This window comes from Protopterus annectens, chromosome 13.part0 (assembly GCF_019279795.1).
Source record: "Protopterus annectens isolate FY-2018-M chromosome 13.part0, PAN1.0, whole genome shotgun sequence".
Classification (NCBI taxonomy): Eukaryota; Metazoa; Chordata; order Ceratodontiformes; family Protopteridae; genus Protopterus; species Protopterus annectens.
The window spans coordinates 513932664-513946115 of NC_056747.1; positions in this window are offsets into that span (position 1 = coordinate 513932664).

Below are 13452 nucleotides of genomic sequence, written 5' to 3' on the forward strand. Positions count from 1 at the left end.
AGGTTCATGTATGGCTGTGGCAAACAATCCAAGATCTCAGTGATGTCTCTGTTCATAGAGTCCAGTGAGGTACATATCAACTCGTTTACACCATCATGGACTATGATGGAGTCATAGCTGTGCCTGTTGTTTAGAGACTTGAGTGCGTGTGTGATGTGGCGGATCCTGGCACTTGACAGCTGAGTATGACCTTTTCCTTATCCAACCTGTAGAGAGGGACATCTGTGTGTTTCACAGTTGTCGCCTATGACTAAGATGATTGTTTTTGTGTTGTGCCGTACGAGCTTGACTGGTAAAACTCTGTTGTGTGATATAATGTGAGAGTGTTCAATCTCGCCATTTGTTCTTACACACGGGTTCGGAGCCCATCCTCGGCTCTGAGTCGGCCACATAGCAAAGCTCTGCATCTTAGAGAAGCTCGAGACCAGGCTATATCCCACAATCCTCCCTGCCATTACTCAGATCTAGTTTGCCACTGCAACATATCACATCGACGAGAGCTCGGACCAGAGAGATTTTTGTTGTATTACAGATAAGATTCTTATCTTTCTTGTTTAAAAAGTTCTTAAAGTTCTTAAAGTTAGTTTTTGATATAGTGCTAGTGTGTGTGTGTGTGTGTGTGTTCTTATAGTTAATCCTGTAATATTCTTATAGGTTCCCTTTTGTGGCCTACCTCCTTTTTCCCACCTTATAGTAATACTTATATATATATATATATATATATATATATATATATATATATATATAAATATTTACTTAGTAGTTATTAGTTATTCTAGCTAGTGTCTTAAAATTTTTCCTAGTAGAGTGTCTTACTTCTACCGGTTATGTCAGAGAAAGCCAAATCCGGCTTTAAAAGATGTCAGTGTGGACAGCAAATGTCCATCAATGACAACCACACTTCCTGCGTTTACTGTCTTGGACCTCTCCACCTACAAGAGGATTGCTCCATATGCCATTCCTTTAGCGGGAGGGTCATGACAGATAGACGCAGGAAACTTATAGATAGGGGACTACTGAAGCCTGCCTTCCAGGAGGCTTTGGATAAATTGGACCAGGCTTCTAAGTCCTCGAAGGGGTCGAAGATGTCGGAGCCCATGTCATCAGCTCCGAGTTCATCTTCAACAGTTCGTTCGCCGGTTCCACAGACTTCGGGGCCGAGCGTCGAACGTTTGTCTTTCACTGAGCCCCAGGTCTTGGAACCGGTGTCGGAGCTACCGCCACCATCCATTCTTCGGTCAGTGCCATCTTCAGCCCCTTCGACCCGATCTTCCAGACCGTTATCCGATACAGATGTGGATCGTGTCATGCATAAACTCATGGAGAACACGGCCCTTTCCAAGTTGATTGCAGTTTCCTCCCAATTGGTGTCGAAACTAGAAGGCCTCCCTATATCTCCAACAGGTCCTCCTTCGAGACCCATCCAGTCTTCGGAGCCGGGAGAAGACGAGCCGATGATAGTGGAGCCCTCGGTGCCGAAACCGTCCATTGCACGATCAACACCATTGACTTCGACTCCTTCGGAACCTGTAGGTGAGTCGCGGAGCCGACGATCTCTCCTCGGTTCCGGGACCGAGAGTCGTACCAACCTTTTGGTGCCGACTCTCCCTCTCGGGGCCTCGGTGCAGATTGGCTCAACGCTGTCCTCGGGGTCGGGGCCCACGGCCCCCGTGTCTGGGATGCTTCCATGTTCTTCGGAACCGGAGGAGTCCTCGGCCCGGGGTTCAGGGGTTTTTGACCTTATGAGGAAGGTTTTGTCTGCACAGACAACCACTTCATCGGAGGCATCTTCTCCCTCCCCTAAGGGGCCGCTTTCTATTTCTGCCCCCACGACCCATCCAAAGCGTAGAGCACCATTGCCTCAGCCACCCCCAGAGGGTGCCCCGTGTTCCTCGGAGGCCTCACCGAAGCCCTCCGATGAGGTTCCGAGGAAAAGACTGTGCAAGAGGAGGCGCTTAGATTCCCCGCAAGAATCTCTAACATCTGACACTGACTTGGATGAGGCAGAGGGGTCCCCAAAATCCCCCTCTGAGGATGTCTCATTTGCAGACATCTTGGAGATCTTAAAACAGAGGGGTGATTGGCAGTCCCTAGCCCCCACTGAGGATGAGTCGGTGCTGCTGAAGGCTTTTGGTGCTCAACCTTCTACCTCCTGGGTTACTCCGCCCTTCGATGAGTTAATGGATTTAATTGCTCGAAGGGCGTGGGAGACACCGGACACAGTGGAACCGGTCCCTCAAAAACCGAGCAAATTTATCACCGCCCCCCAGGACAAGGGTTATCTCACCAAGGGAGTTCCGGTCGACGCTATGGTGGTGGCGGCAGCCACTAAAAAGGAGATGTCTGAGTCTTCCTCTTCTGTTCATCCTCCTAATAAGGATTCTAGGACTATGGACAGATATGGGAAGCGTGTTTTTAGTTCAGCGACTTTTTCCATGCGTTTGCTAAACTATTTGACACATTTTACATGTCTGCAGAGGGATCTCATCAAGGAGCTGGAAGATACCCTCCAGGGTAACACAGATGCTGCTGTTTCATATAAGGTAACAGCACAGCTTAACACCCTTACCTCCATAGTGAACTCATCCATGAGGCTCATCTCCTATGCGGCTGAAGGATCGAGTAGAGCTGCAGCTTCAGTGATTGCTCTATGAAGACAATCCTGGATGCGGCTGTGCTCATTTGCGGAAGCCTTCAAGTCTTCCTTCGCCAATGCCCCCTTTGATGGTGCCACTCTCTTTGGGCCCAAAGTGAAGGAGACACTAACTCGGTGTGAGCAAGAAGGAAAGACTCTGTCTGCTGTCGGAGTCCGTTTTTCCACTCCAACTAGACCGTACCCCAAAGGGCAATGAGGCGGAAAAATGTGGTTCCATAAAACTCAGGGATCTTTCCAGGCCACACAGAGTGATGCCCCCTCCAGAGGCAGAGGGGGGGTAGAAATGGAAGACGTTGCCCTGGTGGCAGAGGGGGTCCGCAGAACCAAGGTGACAGGGATCCTGTCCCTGGTAAGCCTTTCCAGCACTCCTGAATGGGGGCCTGACTGTCCTGCTCTGGGGGCAGTCGGGGGTCGCTTGGCTTTATACCCACAGGCCTGGCTAACTCTTACCTTGGACTCTTGGGTAAAAAGCATTGTAACCAGAGGATACAAAATCCCCTTCGTATCAACTCCACCCCAACAAAGAAGGTTTCCAGATGTGCCACCCCATTTGTGAGGCCCAGCAGCAATTGAAATTTCAAAGCTGCTCGAAAAAAGAGTCATCCAACCAGTCCCGGCGGACCAAAGAGGATCCAGAACTTACTCAAGGTTCTTTTAAGTTCCAAAAAAGACAGGGGACTGGAGACCGATTTTGGATCTCAGCAATCTCAACACCTTCATGAAGAAGGAAAAGTTCCGGATGGTCACGCTTCAATTGATCCTTCCATTTTTACAGAAGGACGACTGGATGTGCTTGATAGATCTCAAGGACGCGTACTACCACATCAAAATAGCCAGACCGTCCAGAGATCACCTGCGCTTCCAGCTGGGAGCCAGTCACTTTCAATTTCGAGCCCTGCCCTTTGGGCTCATCTCAGCCCCCAGGTTATTCACCAAATGCATGGCAGTGGTAGCGTCTCACTTGAGACGTCTAGAATTCCGGGTGTTTCCCTGTCTGGACGACTGGCTCCTCACCGCCACCACCGAGCGTCACCTCATACAAGCCAGAGACTACACAGTCAACCTTTGTTCCCACCTAGGGATTTCAATAAACTTCGAAAAATCTGCCTTACTGCCCTCACAGCATATTTCATTCATCGGAGGAGATCTAGATACATATTTAACACTGGTAAAGGTCCCTCCAATAAGGGCTTCATCCCTCAAGGAACAGGTTCTTTTACTGCAAAGCAGGAAAGCCCCAGCCAAACTAGTGTTGAAGGTTTTGGGACAGCGTCCCTTATTGCAGTTCCTATGGGGAGATTGCACATGAGGCTCCTCCATTGGCTGCTGTTCACGCAGTGGTCATTCCAGCAGTTACCCCTAGCGCACGAGATTCTGATAACAGATTCTTGCAAACGAGACCTCTCATGATGGGTGCACAGTCAGGATCTCACTATGGGTCGTCCATTTGTTCTACCCAATCCGACGGCCACAATAACCACGGACGCTTCTCTGATAGGGTGGGGGGGACTATTTCAGGGAAGAACAGTCCAAGGGGAATGGTCCAACATGGAGTACAACCTGCACATAAATGTTCTGGAGATGAGGGCGGTGTTCCTGGCGTTGCAACACTGTCAAACCCTCCTACCTCTAGGAACAGTAGCAGTTCTGACAGACAACATGTCTGTAGTCTGGTACATAAACAAACAGGGGGAACCAGATCTTACCCATTATGCAGAGAGGCCATGAGAATTTGGCAATGGGCAGAGTCCACGGGTCACTTTCTGATAGCAACGCACATCCCGGGGTCATCCAACATCGTTGCGGACAGGTTGAGCAGAGCTGTCCTGTTACCTCACGAGTGGTCCCTCAATCCACAGGTGGCGGAATGAATTTTCCGCAGATGGGGCCAGCCTTGCTGCGATCTATTTGCTTCCCCGATGAATACCAAATGCAGAAGCTATTTTGCCCTTCTACCCCCTCCGGGGGATGTCCCCAGGGACGCACTGATACACGATTGGCCCCCGGGTCTCCTATATGCATTTCCACCTACCCCCTTGATTCCCAAATTTCTTCAGAAAGCCAGGAACCTGGAAAGGACAATTATACTCATAGCCCCATTATGGCCTCGACAGATATGGTTCCCTTTCTTCGAGCCCATCAAACAGAGGAACCATGGATCCTGGACCCAGTACCAGATCTACTGACCCATTCATCGGGAGTTCCTCACCCGTCTCTTCTATCCCTCAAACTAGCAGCTTGGCTGCTCCACTTCCCTGCCTAGCCAGGTCTGAGCTACTTTCCCCGGCAGTTCAACGCATTCTGGTTGCCTCTCATAAAGCTTCCACTACAAAACTCTACAGGAGTAAATGGAAACACTTTGTGTACTGGGCATCTAGCCAACACTTGGACCCCCTAGTAGCTCCCTTACATAAAGTTCTAGAATTTCTATCTATCCTCTTTCACAAAGGAGCCTCTACTTCCACACTAAGAGTACAGTTGGCGGCCATATCCAGCTACCATATTGGTGAGGACGGTTCTCCCATTATGTCCCACAGGCTTTGTAAGGCTTTTATGAAAGGATCCTTCCATCTTCGACCGCCCGTTAGAGACCCTTTATTCCCATGGAATTTAAATTTATTATTGTCACAACTAATGTTGCCACCCTTTGAACCAGCCTCGTCTTGCCTCCTAAAGTTCTTGTCATGGAAGACACTTTTATTCGTAGCTGTTACTTCAGCTCGAATAGTATCAGAGCTGCAAGCACTATCAGTCAGGCCGCCTTACTTAATTTTCCACCCAGATAGAGTCTCCTTGCAAACAAATCCGTCTTTCCTTCCTAAGGTATGTTCTGTCACGAATATTAACCAGTCCATAGAACTCCCTACTTTTTTCAAGACCCATACCAGCAAGTTGGAGTATATGCTGCACAAGTTGGATGTCCACAGACAACTAAGATTTTATTTGGATAGGACTAAAGAGTACAGGAAAACAGATCAGCTTTTTGTCACGTTTGCAGACAATAAAAAGGGCATGGCAGTTACAAAACATACACTATCTAAATGGCTTACTGATTGTATAGCCTTTGTATATTCTAAGTCGAATCAGGCCTTGCCTGCCAAACCTAAGGGCCATTCTATCAGATCCGTTTCCACTTCTTTGGCTCATGCAGCTCGTCTGCCTTTGGACACGATTTGTGCAGCAGCCATGTGGTCTAAACCACATACTTTCATCGCTCATTATAGGGTTGACAAAGCCTCCAAAGACAGGACATCTTTTGGTTCCACTGTGCTTAGGAACGTTCTTCCATGAGTCACTCGGGGTGATGGAGCTAGGGACGCTACCCGTGTGTAAGAACAAACGGCAAGATTGAACACTCTCACATAAAGAAGTTATGTTCTTACCATAACATTCCATGTGGAGTGTTCATCTCGCCTTTGTTCTTACATTCCCTCCCTTCCCTCCCTCAAATGTTTGGAAGAACGGGTAGGACTAGAGTCTGGTCGAAATGCCTTAACCCCTTCCGGGTATATTGTTTCTTGCCTCATGGGGTATATATTCACTACCCTTAGTTAATTTGTTAAGTGAGAGAGTGTCTCTGAGTTCTGTGGCAGTGTGTAGCCTTAGCACCTGAGGTTTTTGGTTGGTCTGGTTTACTTGCAAACTAGATCTGAGTAATGGCAGGGAGGATTGTGGGATATAGCCTGGTCTCGAGCTTCTCTAAGATGCAGAGCTTTGCTATGCAGCCGACTCGGAGCCGAGGATCGGCTCCGAACCCGTGTGTAAGAACAAAGGCGAGATGAACACTCCACATGGAACGTTATGGTAAGAACATAACTTCTTTTTATGTGTACTGTCTTTTCCAGAAGAAGCTTTATGTGCCGCATGCTTATGCTTGTGTTTGGGAGGTCTCTGATGTTTAGGTAAGCTTTTGGTAAGGACCTCCTCATATCTAGGTTTGTGTGTTGTTGGTTTGGTAGGTGCAGAGGTGAGGTGTGCATGCTGACAACCTGCTTAGTATCAGATGAACTGACTGGTGAGTGAGAGAACTGGATTCTAGCTTCTTGATATAGATGCATCTTTCACATAATGAATTTGTGTGGACTAGAAGTGGGGTGGGTTGTTGGTGTACATGAGGCCATTGCTACATTGCCTCAGGATGCCCATGTCGACCAGGCTGGCTGGTGAAATTGTAGGAAATTGTCTGTCCATAATGCTAGGTAAGTTTATGTAGTCAGAAAACAGGGAGAAGACTGAAAGGACCAGCAAAAGTAGAGGAAAGGAGAACTGGGCAAAAAATACGAGGGGCTTGCAGGTAGGATCTGTGTTTGTACCTCTGGAGCTTCGCTGAATGTATCACCTGTCAGTGAGGGGCAAGTTGCAAGAACTCACTGATGGATCACCAGCAGAGTACTAAGGGAAAATTTGCAGACATAAGTGTTTGTATCTGTAACAGCCAACGGTGCCCACTGCTGAGTGGTAGTGTGCGATGAACAAACACGGTATTGTAGCAAACTGGTTTAAACAAATTAACCAATAAAAAAAGCTCAAACCTGAGGTCTGTTTCTTCAACCTTCAGTCAGATGAGTTCTAGCGGGACACTCCTCTCCAACAAAAGACCTGGTTTAGTTCTCAAGTTATACAAACAGAACTAGATTCAGCAGGTCTGAATCTAGTCTACATTATAGCAAAGTGCAACAATTTCAGAAAAAAAAGCAGTTCATATAAGTAGTGATATGGTAAAACTGCAGTTCAAAAGTGCAATTATACAGTGAAAAATTCTACTTAAGTTTTGCAGAGATCAGCAGATACCTAGGATTAATCAGGTAAATACAGCAGTGCACTAGCTGGTCGCTAAACTGGGTGGAGCTTTGCTAAAACAAGCGCAAATGTGCTTATGTAGCAAACTGATTTAAACAAATTAACCAATTAAAAAAAAAGCTCAAAACTGAACCCTGTTCCATCAACCTTAAATCAGATGAGTTTTAACTGCATGTTCCTGTCACTAGGGTGCAGGAGAACCCTTTCCAACAAAAGATGGCCTGGTTCAGTGCTCATGTTATACAAATAGAACTAAATTCAGCAGGTCTGAATCGAGTCTAATCTACAGCAAATAAAGTACAACAATTTCAGGGGAAAAAAACAGTTCAAATAAGCAGTGATATGGTATAAATGCAAAGTGCAATATACAGTGAAAAATTCTACTTTATAGCATGACAACCTATGCTCTTATCCCTTGTCCACTTGATTTTATCTTCCCTTAAACCATCTGCAAGGAAACTTGATAATAGTAAATGAAAAAGATTTGTACACTGGGTGCTTCAAAGTAATGTACAACCTCTTTGACCCAATTTATAGTATTCTTGAGTTCTTGATACTACTTTTTAATCAAGGAGCCAGTTCTTCCACAGTTAAAGTTCATTTGGCAGAAATTTCTAATTCCATATTAGATTTTATGGTTTATTACTCGCTTCTCATAAGCTTTGTAAAACCTTTTTATGAGGCACACTTCTGTTAAGGCCTCCGTTTAAAGATCCTAACCTTTCATGGGGTCTAAATCAGGTCCTGCATGTCTTGGTCCATCCACCCTTTGAACTTGCACATGAATGTGACCTTAAATTTCTTTCTTGGAAAACCTTTTTTTGTTGGCCAATTCTTCAGCCAGAAGAGTTTCTGAAATTCATTCCTTGTCTGTGAAACCCCCATGTCTAAGTTTTCATAAAGATAGAGTTACATTATGAATGAATGCATCTTTTTTGCCCAAAATAGTGTCAGAGTCTAACATTAACCAGTCGATCAATTTACCAGTTTTCTTTCCAAATTATTGACACAAGGGCGAATTTATCTTACATTTATTGGATGTTCATAGGCATCTGTGACTCTATTTCTATAAAGGGACTTACAGATCAGGCGTTTGTTTCATTTGCTGAAGAGAAGCTGTAAACCAGTGTCCAAAGTAACTCTAACGAAATGGCTTACTGGCTGCATCTCCTTTGTTTACAACCAATCGGATAATCATTTGCCAAAACAAGTTTGTGGTCATTCAACTAGATCCATAGCAACTTCCTCATTTTTTCATTCAAGTGTTTTCATGGATGAATGTGTGCAGCAGCGAATTGGGCTTCCCCCATATTTTTATCACTCATTACAAATTTGATTTAGCTCAGTAGTGCTTAGGAATATCATTCCTTGAGTCCACCCTGAGATTTAGTTAGCTGGAGACTCTGTCCCATCAGTTGAGGACAGAATGAAAATTGACAACATCAGATAAAGAAGTTATGTACTTACCATAATGTTCCATCTGTGTTGTCCATTTTCATTCTTCCTACGCTCCCCATCCACCAACCCCCATCCTTATGTTTTTTCTGGAAGAGTGAGTGGATTTGAAAGAATTTCTATACTCCAAGTATGACAAAGCTCCAGCTATAGCCTTTCTATTTTTTCTATTATGTCTATTTTATATAAAAATTATTTCTGTGTGCTATAGCCAGCAAACAAGATCTGAGGTACTTGGGGTTGGTGCATTCTGGGTAAGGGAGACGCTCGAGAGTTATAAGTTGCCAGGAGTTTTTCCAACAGCCAAGTCAGATCCGAACCCATGAGTTGAGGAAGAATGAAAATGAACAAAAGAAATGGAGCATTATGGTTAGTACATAACTTCTTTGACATATGATGGAGATTCTCTTCACTGGTATGAGAGTGCAACCTTGGTAAATACAGTTGTCATGACCATACTTGGTCTTCTCATGACCCATTGCCATCTCTATGGTAGAGTATTGGTGCCTCATTATGGATATTTGGTAGCCATTTTCACATCTCATTACACATCTGATAAGGCAAGATTACCCTTTACTTGGAGCAAAGAGTAAAGGTGTGTCTCCCTCCATTTATTAAGGAAATTCTGAGGATTATGATGTCCTTGTGTCAGAGACAGACAAGGATAATGAGATCTGTCTTCTCTGTAGCTTCCTAAAAATGATCCCCTCCCACTCAGGTTTAAGAAGGTTACTACTGATTGGCTTTTTACTCTGTTACTTTTCCTTAGAATTAAATTAATTAAATGGGAACTTTTCAGTTGTTCATAAACTGTAATCCCTGAAAGTTATCACACTGATCTCTATTATCCCAAGCCCCTCTTTCCACTATGGTGCATTATGAGAGGTAGTTCATAATAAATTTATGGGGAATCCCCCAACCCACAAGAGTTGAGGTAAAGCCTTCTTAGTAAACTGATGTTTTTTTCTGTACTCACCTCATTGACTCACAGTATGATAATGTGTACTGGTGTCAGAAGGGCCATACTTCAGCCAGCAGCCAAGTTACTTTGGGGTTACTTTTCTGGTGCTTCAGGTAACCGCACAATTCTGCTAAGGTTCTTCAGTGTCTGTCTTGACCCCATTTTGGAAATTTGTTTTTCTTAACCTTTGTTAAGCCTGTGGAGTTGTTTTTTCTGCTCTGGATTTGCTTTAATTTGTGAGACTTGGTTCCCTGCTGAATGGAATTGACTTATTCTATTGTGGCATTCATGCTCATTGTCAGAGACATATGGCAAAATGCTAAATTTGTCTCTCAGACCAATGGAGGTAGAGATGGGGGGGTGTCCGATGTGAACCTGTGTCAAAAATTAATGGTTCTCAACCAGACTGCTAGTCAGAGAGGGGGAAAAAAAACACTCGCTAAGCTTGGTTATGATGTTGTTGATACAGCATCCAGGGTGGCAGCTATAGCTTCTGTCATTGTAAGGCATGCCTGTCTCAGTTTACATTTCCTGCCAGAATTTGTAAAAGTACAGCCTCTTAATGCTCCACTAGACCAGCAGCTGCTGTTTGGGAGCCCTATGGATGAAGTTTTTAAAAGGATGGAGGAAAGAGTTAGCATTATGCAACACGGTAAGCAACTGTTTCACTCCCCTGTGTCCAGATATGATACAAACTACCCTTCTTAGCCATGTACAAAGTATTGCAGGTACGGTAAAGACAAGCCAGTGAAGAGAAAGTAACACCAGTGCAAGTAGGAGTCAGGGAGACAGTAATGAAAATTTTAAGTTGAACCCATGAGTCATGTACCCCCCCCCCCCCCAGAGCAACCATGACTACTACATATTGTTCCCTCCCTCAGCCCAGCCTTATCCCCCACTCAATTCCAAACCATTACAGGAAGGCTGACAGACTCTCTAAAACTGGCAGGGCAGCATGCAGGGCAAATAGGTTCTGCAGATAATTCGTAGGGTTACAGTCTGAAAACCTTACAAGAATTCTTCTGGTACCAAAGAAACAAAAGTCTTGCAATTCCCCCCTTCAACATGAGCTGCTTGCCTTCAGGGTAATATAATTGATACTCTTGAAAAAACAAAACAAGAGCTTTCTTTCTTAATACTTTTCTAGTTCCCAGAAAGTAAGGACTTTGGGGGATGCATTCTGGACATATCAAAGCTCAAATTCTCTTCTATTTCCACAAGCCCTGTTGGCAACTTTAAAGCTCAAGGATGCATGTTGCCTACTGACACAACGCTGTTCACAAGAACCACAAGTGGCTTTTCAGATTTGAAGAAAGAGCTCTCACTATCAATCTGTCTCATTGCTCTTTGTGCTGGCTACTCCTCCCAGGTCTAGTGCCCGACTCCAGTAAATGCTAATTGCAGGACAAAGGATATTCACAGTTACCATTAGTTAGACATTCAGGTAATATCCCTGGGGGAGGTGGACAAGACCCTTATTAACCTAGGAATGCTTCTAAAGTCTCTGGTTCTCTTTCAGTGGCATTCATGGGAATGCCTCTAGTCTGCAGCTGCAGAAGGCATTTCTCCCACAGGAAAATGCAGATAGTGCTTCTGCAAAACAGCACAGAGATTGGAAGTGTTAGCTAAGGGAGTACCTCAAGCTCTAGGATACTGTCCTCCACCATTTTGATAGTACTTTAAGTCAGATTGCATACAGTGATTTCATTGGTACCTTAGATCTATCTGGAATGAACATAGTCTATGGAGGAGGTGGTTCCCATTTTTATCTTCATTTGCCAGGAGTTGGAATGGTGGTCCACACAAATCAAGCTGAACATGATAGCTTCTTTCACTTGCCCCCCCCCCCCCCAACCACCACCACCCACCAGACCATAACTGTTCTTGAAAACTGTCTCACTACAAGCTTGAAAAGTCCTTTTGTTGGGTTCACAACTGAATTAATTTTGTGGGTTAGTTTCTCCTTCACATCTTTTGCTCTTTCTGGACCTTGCTGTAGGAGTCTTAAGAAGTGGCAAAAATCTTTCCTCTCATATGTTTTCTGTTGATAAATGCTCTCCATTTATGTTAATATGTCCTATACCATTTTAGTCCATTAAGTTACAAAAGATCCTGATCTACAAAGAATATCTTTTTGTTTGGGTCCCTACTATCACTGGTAAAAGTAGTTTGCTGGAATTTCTTCCCATTATGAGTTTGTGGCAGCACTGGCTGGTTATGCATTTTATTTACCTCTGAAATCCTGTAGGCTGGACCATGCTTCAATTGAATATCGTAGTTCAGTGGTTCTCATGTTGGTGTCTTAGTACTAACTGTTCACAGTGGCCTTGTCTGGCTCCATGATCTCTGAACTGCAGGCCCTTTTCATAAGTAAAATGCTAGGCTATCTGCCCTTTTGGGCCATTTTAAGCCTCTCCAGTTTCCCTTTTGTTGCTTGAATTAATGTATCCCATTTGGTGTTAGATTAGCATTAACCCATTCCATGGTCAATAATTCTATATTACCCGTAGTGTGAGTAACTGGGATCATTTTATAGGGAAATAGTAAGTGCAACCAATACCTCTGACTAAATCTTCACTGAAAGCTTGAGCCAGGATGCCAGAAGAGTAAAGAAAGCACTTTGCACTGGATGTTGGGCATGTTTACCTTTCATTAGGGAATCCTATTTAACCTGTCTCAAGGGTTATGTTTCCCTTAGGACTAATTTGCATTTTGTTCTAAACGTGTTTTCAGAAGTTTCTTTAAACCAGTCCATTTACCCACTACCAGAAGAAAGAGAACCCTTCATGCTCTCTGGATGTACACTTTCTCTTCTGTTTTTTTTTTTTTTTTTTTTACCTGAGAGGATACAAGTTCATAAAGACAAATCAGTTGTTTGCCTCCTTTGCTCTAAGTAGCAAGGCTGTTAAGATGGCAGAGCAAGCGTTAACTGTATGGATTGCCAGCTGCATTGTCTTTTTCACCAGGTGGCTAATCACCTATTGGAAAAATGCTGCTGCTAAAAGCGAGTCAGCAAAGTTGTGTCTTCTAGAATGATGATGTCCTTCATGGATGCATCTGCAGTCATAACAAGTGGGTTGTCCGTCATCTTTGTTGGTCTTCGGTATAAAGCATCAGCCGGCGCCATTTTCCTCAGTCTTTCTTGTTACTTACTTTTGATGTCAGAAAAAGTTAACAATTGTTTAACCTGTGGGAAACAAATACCTCATAAAGATTTCCACTCTTACTGTCTGCCTGTTCGGCCTGTGCTTCTTTCAACTTGCAGAACAGTTTGGTTCTGATTTCATTATGCCGTCGGATCCTCCGACTACCCAATCTACCAAAAACACTCGGCGAAACCATGGTTAAGCAAAAAACTGATCAAAGTACAGCTGAACCTATTCCTACAACTGAGGCCCCTGCTACAACTCTTGAATCGACCTCAGAAATTTTACCCACTACGGTGGTTGACTTATCAGACACCATCCCTTGGATGTCTCTACCCCAGCAGCCATGTCCATTAAGGCCTTCGCCAGGGCTAAAGCAGCCAAGACTACTAAAACAGTGCCTGTTAGACCCCCCACATCCAGGCCCTGTTCTA